This window comes from Lithobates pipiens, unplaced genomic scaffold (assembly GCF_037356315.1).
Source record: "Lithobates pipiens isolate NorthernLeopardFrog02 unplaced genomic scaffold, aLitPip1_a1.2 Scaffold_16, whole genome shotgun sequence".
Classification (NCBI taxonomy): Eukaryota; Metazoa; Chordata; class Amphibia; order Anura; family Ranidae; genus Lithobates; species Lithobates pipiens.
In genome coordinates this window covers 124,336,653-124,342,652 of record NW_027507748.1, presented here as the reverse complement: position 1 = coordinate 124,342,652, position 6,000 = coordinate 124,336,653, and positions in this window count along the sequence as shown.

The following is a 6,000-nucleotide window of genomic DNA, read 5'->3' as shown; positions in this document are numbered from 1 at the left end:
TGCAAACAGTGCAATGCCTCTGGACGCTTTGTCTGCGGTCCTTGACACATTAGTTGCCAACATGGAGGCGGTGCATGGGCGCAAAGGTGGTAAAAAGTGGCTCCTGCCTCCCCGTCCTCAGGGGAGAGCTCTGATGCAGACTCGGGCCCCGCTGAGACTGGTGGCCCCTGCTCTGTTGTTTCAGATGACGCTGACCAGGACTGATCGAACAGTGAGGATGAGTCCCCGTCCGGGTCCGCGCGTGACAAATCGCTCGTTGGAGCACTTATCATAGCTGTGCGTGATACCCTGAAGATTCAGGATACAGCAGATCCCTCTGCTGATGTAGCAGTCCCTTTTGGGTTCCGTAAGCCAGCCAGTGCACCTAAGGTGTTTCCATATCTGACTTATTTCGATAAGTTCATATACAAGGATTTGGGAAGACCACAACTGACCTTTTCGGTCCCAAAAAGTATGGCGGTGCGTTATCCCTTTGAGGAGAGCCTTCTCAAAAAATGGTCGGCTCCTCCGGTTGTGGACCCCCCAGTATCCAGGTTAAATAAAGTAACCACAATCCCGGTAGAGGGGACTCTTGCATTTAAGGGCCCCATTGACAGGAAGGCCGAGGCAGTGGCTCCTTGTTTACAGTTGTGGGGTCAGCAATGCGACCAGTACTGGCCTCTGCACTTGTATCGCAGGCACTTACTGAGTGGGCAAAACTTTTGCACCGTGAATTGGGGGAGCAACAGGCTTCTCCTGTCTGCGTGGAACTAGCAGACCAGTTAGTGCAAGGCCTTAAGTACATTTGTGACGTGGCCCTGGATACCCTCCCTCTGTTATCCAGGGCTTCAGTGTCAGCAGTAGGGATGAGCCGAACACCCCCCGGTTCGGTTCACACCAGAACTTTCGAACGGACCCCACATTCGTTACGAACGTTAGAACCCCATTGAAGTCTATGGGACTCGAACGTTCGAAATGGAAAGTGCTCATTTTAACGGCTAATATGCAAGATACTGTCCTAAAAAGGGTTTGGGGACCTGACTCCTGCCTCAGGGGACATGGGTCAATGCAAAAAAAAGTTTTAAAAACTGCCGTTTTGGCGGGAGCACTGATTTTAATGACAATTAAAGTGAAAAAAAAAAGTGAAATATTCCTTTAAATATGGTGCCTGGGGGGTGTCTGTAGTATGCCTGTGAAGTGCCACGTGTTTCCCGTGTTTAGAACAGTCCCTGCACAAAATGACATTAAACGGAAATAACACCATTTAAAACTGCTTGCGGTTTTAATGTTATATCTGGTTCCTGCAATATGGTTGAAAATCATTGAGAAAAATGGCATGGGTAGCCCTCCCTGCCCATTACCAGCCTATTTGGGTCTTGTACGCATATTAAGGGGAACCCTGTACCCATATTAAAAAAAGGAAATGCGTGTGGCCCCCAGGCCCTATATACTCAGAACAGCAGTATACAGGCGGTGCAAACAAGACAGGGACTGTGTAGGTTTGTTGTGTTAAGTTGAATCTGTTTGTAATTTTCAACTGGTACATTTTTAAAGTGTAGCTCCAGTCAAAAAAACTATTTTTAAGCTTTTTGGAAAACATAGGGAAGGGTTATCACCCCTGTATAATTTGTTTTGTCGTCCATCTTTTTTCATCTCACTTGCTGCTGTCTGATGTTTGTAAGTTGGATGTTTGAAAGTAGGGGCCTGCCCTATATGCTCTGCAGAAATGGCGGAACAAGGTGTTGGTTTTGCCACAACATTGTAAGCCCTCAAAGTGACTCTTGGTGGGCGCTGGAGTGCCCTGCTGTGAACGATTATATCAAGAATTGTAATTACATGCCATTGTTGAACAGTGGTAGAAAAATTGACCTTTGGTGGTTGTGGTGCTGGTGCCACAACACTATAAGTCCTCACCGTTACTCTGGGTGGGCACAGGAAGGGGCCCTCCTGTGAAATATTATATCAAGAATTGTAATTACATGTCCCTGTTAAACAGGGGCAGAAAAATTTGGCCTTAGGCACTGCTGCTGGTGCCACCACACTGCAACCTCTTCCATATACTCTAGTTTTATTGCAGGAATTAGCCCTGCTGCAAAGCATTGCATCAAAAATTGTACTTAAACGCCCCTGTTAAACAGGGGCAGAAAAATTGGGCCTTAGGCTGAGGTGAATATCGCGGTGTATACTGCGGTCAGGGCACGCAGACAATAACCAGAAAACAGCAGAGATAAAGGGGTATATACAGATGTATACTGTGCTGTGCTGGAGGCACACACAACTTCCAATAACTCCTGCAGATGGCAATTGGGCTCAAATAGAGAACAGCTATGTAGGTGGATTATAGCGGTATGTACTGGGTACAGAGCACGCAGACAGCACGCACTATCTCCTAACACTACTGACTGCAAGCTCTATTACTAAAGATGGACCACTAGCTATATAGGTGAGGTGAATATCACGGTGTATACTGCGGTCAGGGCACGCAGACAATAACCAGAAAACAGCAGAGATAAAGGGGTATATACGGATGTATACTGTGCTGTGCTGGAGGCACACACAACTTCCAATAACTCCTGCAGATGCCAATTGGGCTCAAATAGAGAACAGCTATGTAGGTGGATTATAGCGGTATGTACTGGGTACAGAGCACGCAGACAGCACGCACTATCTCCTAACACTACTGACTGCAAGCTCTATTATTAAAGATAGATCACTAGCTATATAGGTGAGGTGAATATAGTGGTGTATACTGCGGTCAGGGCACAGACAATAACCACTACACAAGAGCAAGATAGGAAATCAGCCAAAAACGATCGGTGTGTAACTGTGTTGAAGGTAAACAGAACACCCACTGCTTCAGATGCCAACACACTACACGAGGCCGCCTCAAAGGCGGCCTTATATAGTGTGGGGCGTGCACTACACAGCCTGAGCTATGATTGGCCACAGGCATCCTGCCTGTGGCCAATCATGGCTCTCCTCGCTGCTGGCGCTGCGATTGGCCAAGCATGCGGGGTCACAGTGCATGCTTGGCCAATCATGAGCCAGCAATGCACTGCGCCATCGCAGTGCATTGTGGGCCGTGCGCGCCACACGAATTTTGACGCGAACGGACCAAGAGTTCGGATTTCGACAAACGGACGAACAGCCAATGTTCGAGTCGAACGTACGTTCGACTCGAACACGAAGCTCATCCCTAGTCAGCAGTGGTGCTGAGGTGCCTGATTTGGCTAAAATGCAGGTCTGCGGACCAGGCATCTAAGAAAGCCCTGACGGATCTACCCTTCCTTGGTGAGCGGCTCTTTGGAGCCTTGTTGGAGCCTCGTTGGATGACATCATTAAGAATGCCACAGGTGGGAAGAGTACCTTACTCCCACAGACCAGGAAGACTAAGGCCGCGTACACACGGGCAGATTGTCTGCCCAACTAAGTTCGGCAGACAATCCGACAGACAGTCCATTCAAAATTAGCATGAACGGACTTGACCACACACGATGAGCAGACAGTCCGCTGAAAGCGTGCGTGATGACGTGTACAGCACGTACGACGGGACTAGAAAAACGACGTCCTATACACTGCAATGCAACCTTCGACCGTGTAAACCCTTTCTGAGCATGCGCCATACTTAGTCCGTCCAACTTGACTACACACGAGCGGACTGTCCGCTGAAACCAAGTTTGGACGGACAAAACCAAGTTTGAACGGACTGTCTTACGGAAATTCCGTAAGACTTTGTTCGTCAGACTGTCCGCTGAAAAAGTCCGCTGAAGCCCACACACGAGCGGATTGTCCGCTGAAACACTGTTCAGCGGACTAAGTTGGGCAGACAGTCCGCCCGTGTGTATGCGGCCTAAGGAACCACGGCGTAGGCAAGGGCCCTCATTTTCTGCTCATAAACGGCTTTTCTGTCCGCCCGGGGCTTCGCCTAAATGTCCCCAGCCCGACGGGACTACCTCTGAAGGACAAAAGCTTCCCTGGAACCGCAAGCCTAACAAGCCTGAGAGGAAAAGTGCTACCGCATGAAGGTTTGCCCCCGCCCATCTCTTCGGGAGTTTGCAGCCCCGTGGGCCTCTTGACTGTCTGACCAATGGGTCTGCGAACTGATTTCCTCTGGCTACAAGATAGAGCTCCTCACTTGGCCACCAAACAGATTCTCCCCTTACTCACGGCTCGCCAGGAGGCCCCATGGGGGCAGTAAGGGACCTGTTAAGTCGCAGGGGGATAGTACCTGTTCCAGAGTCGGAAAGGTTCCAGGGGTTCTACTCCAATCTGTTTGCAGTCCCCAAAAAGGAAGGAGTAAGTCCAATCTTGGCAAATCAATAATACAATCACTATTGCCCTATCAACTGTGTATTTACCACTGCGCTCAAACAAAATCCCCTCCCCTCTAAGCTGCCACTTAAAAATATATAAACTTGTGTGTAATATTCCTATTATGAATAATTGAAAGACACTCACACACTTTAACACAGCTGATTGCCGAAGCATTGGTGGTCTCAGCGGACCCAGGGCATGCAGGACACACTTATCGAATCTTTCACCAGGGGCGTGGCTACTGGGTGATTGAGAGTGAGAGGAAACATCGGATATCTCACGTCTATCTTTACTAAGGTGCTGGCGAGGCCAAGGAGTGGTGAGAGATTCGATAAGTGTGCCCCGCATCCCCTGGGTCCGCTGAGACCACCAATGCTTCAGCAATCAGCTGCGTTAAAGTGTGCTGTGGCTTGATTTATTTGGCGTGATTACAAGTTTTTAATTGTGAGTGCAATTTGAGAGGATCTTCTTGTGTGTGATTAAAAGTTTTTTAACGGTATCACGCTATGGGAGCATTTTTTTTTAATTTCATGAGAGCACTTTTATGAAATTGTCAAGGGGGCCAGCTCTTATCCTGCTGAAATGAAGGATTGCATGCCTGTCATCTACATCCCTGCAAAAAAGGGTTTAGAAAGCGCTTTTTAGCCAAACACGTTGAGTGTGAGGCTGATATAGTCGGTGAGTTAATTCACATAAGGGGGAGAGGAATCACATTTCACAGCGGTGCGGTGAAGGAATGATGTTTTGGAAAAAACATTTGCAACATTGTATAACACTGTATATGTTTTGCAACACTCCTTGAGGAGTGATTGAGTGTATGGTGCAAATTATCACTTACTCACTGGGTTATATTTTCAATTAATTTTTTATGGTTTAATTATTATTTATTAATCATTAATATTTCTTTCATGAAAATTTATTTAAAAAAAATTGATATATTTTTGCAGTATAGTATTTAGTGGTGCAATATACACGTGGTTTTAGCGCCACGTGTTTCAATTATTCATAATAGGAACATTACACACAAGCCCAATCTTGGACCTGCACTGTCACTGCACTCCATCAAAGGGACTCCCTGGCGTCTTTGGACATCCAGGATGCATACCTGCACATACCCATATGCCTCCGGCATCAGAGGTTTCTGTGATTCGCAGTTGGGGACGCCCACTACCAGTTTGTGGCTCTCCCTTTTGGCTTGGCATCAGCCCCCCGAGTCTTTACCAAGTTATTGGCTCCAGTTTTGGCATTGTTGCGACAACGTGGGATTGCGATCATAAGTTACCTAGACGATCTCCTCCTGAGAGCATCTTCCGCCTCAGAATTAAAGGAGGATGTGGTGATCATCATGCAAACCCTGTAGGATTTTGGGTGGCTGTGGAACCTAAAAAAGTCAGTGCTTATACCGACTCAGCATTTGGAGTACCTAGGCTTACTGCTGGACTCCATGGAAGCGAGAGTGTTTCTCCCTTCAGACAAGCTGCAGACTCTCAGAGCCATGGTAAAGCAGTTGATGAACCGCAGGTGGTTGTCGATACGCTTCTGCATGAGAGTCCTGGGCTCATGGTGGCCTCCTTCGAGGCAGTGCCGTACGCCCAGTTTCATACCAGAGTCTTGCAGAAGGAGATCTTGACAAAATGGGACAAATCTTTGTTATCGCTGGATTGGCAGATTCGGGTGAGCCAGTCAGTCAGGGACTCCCTGCTCTGG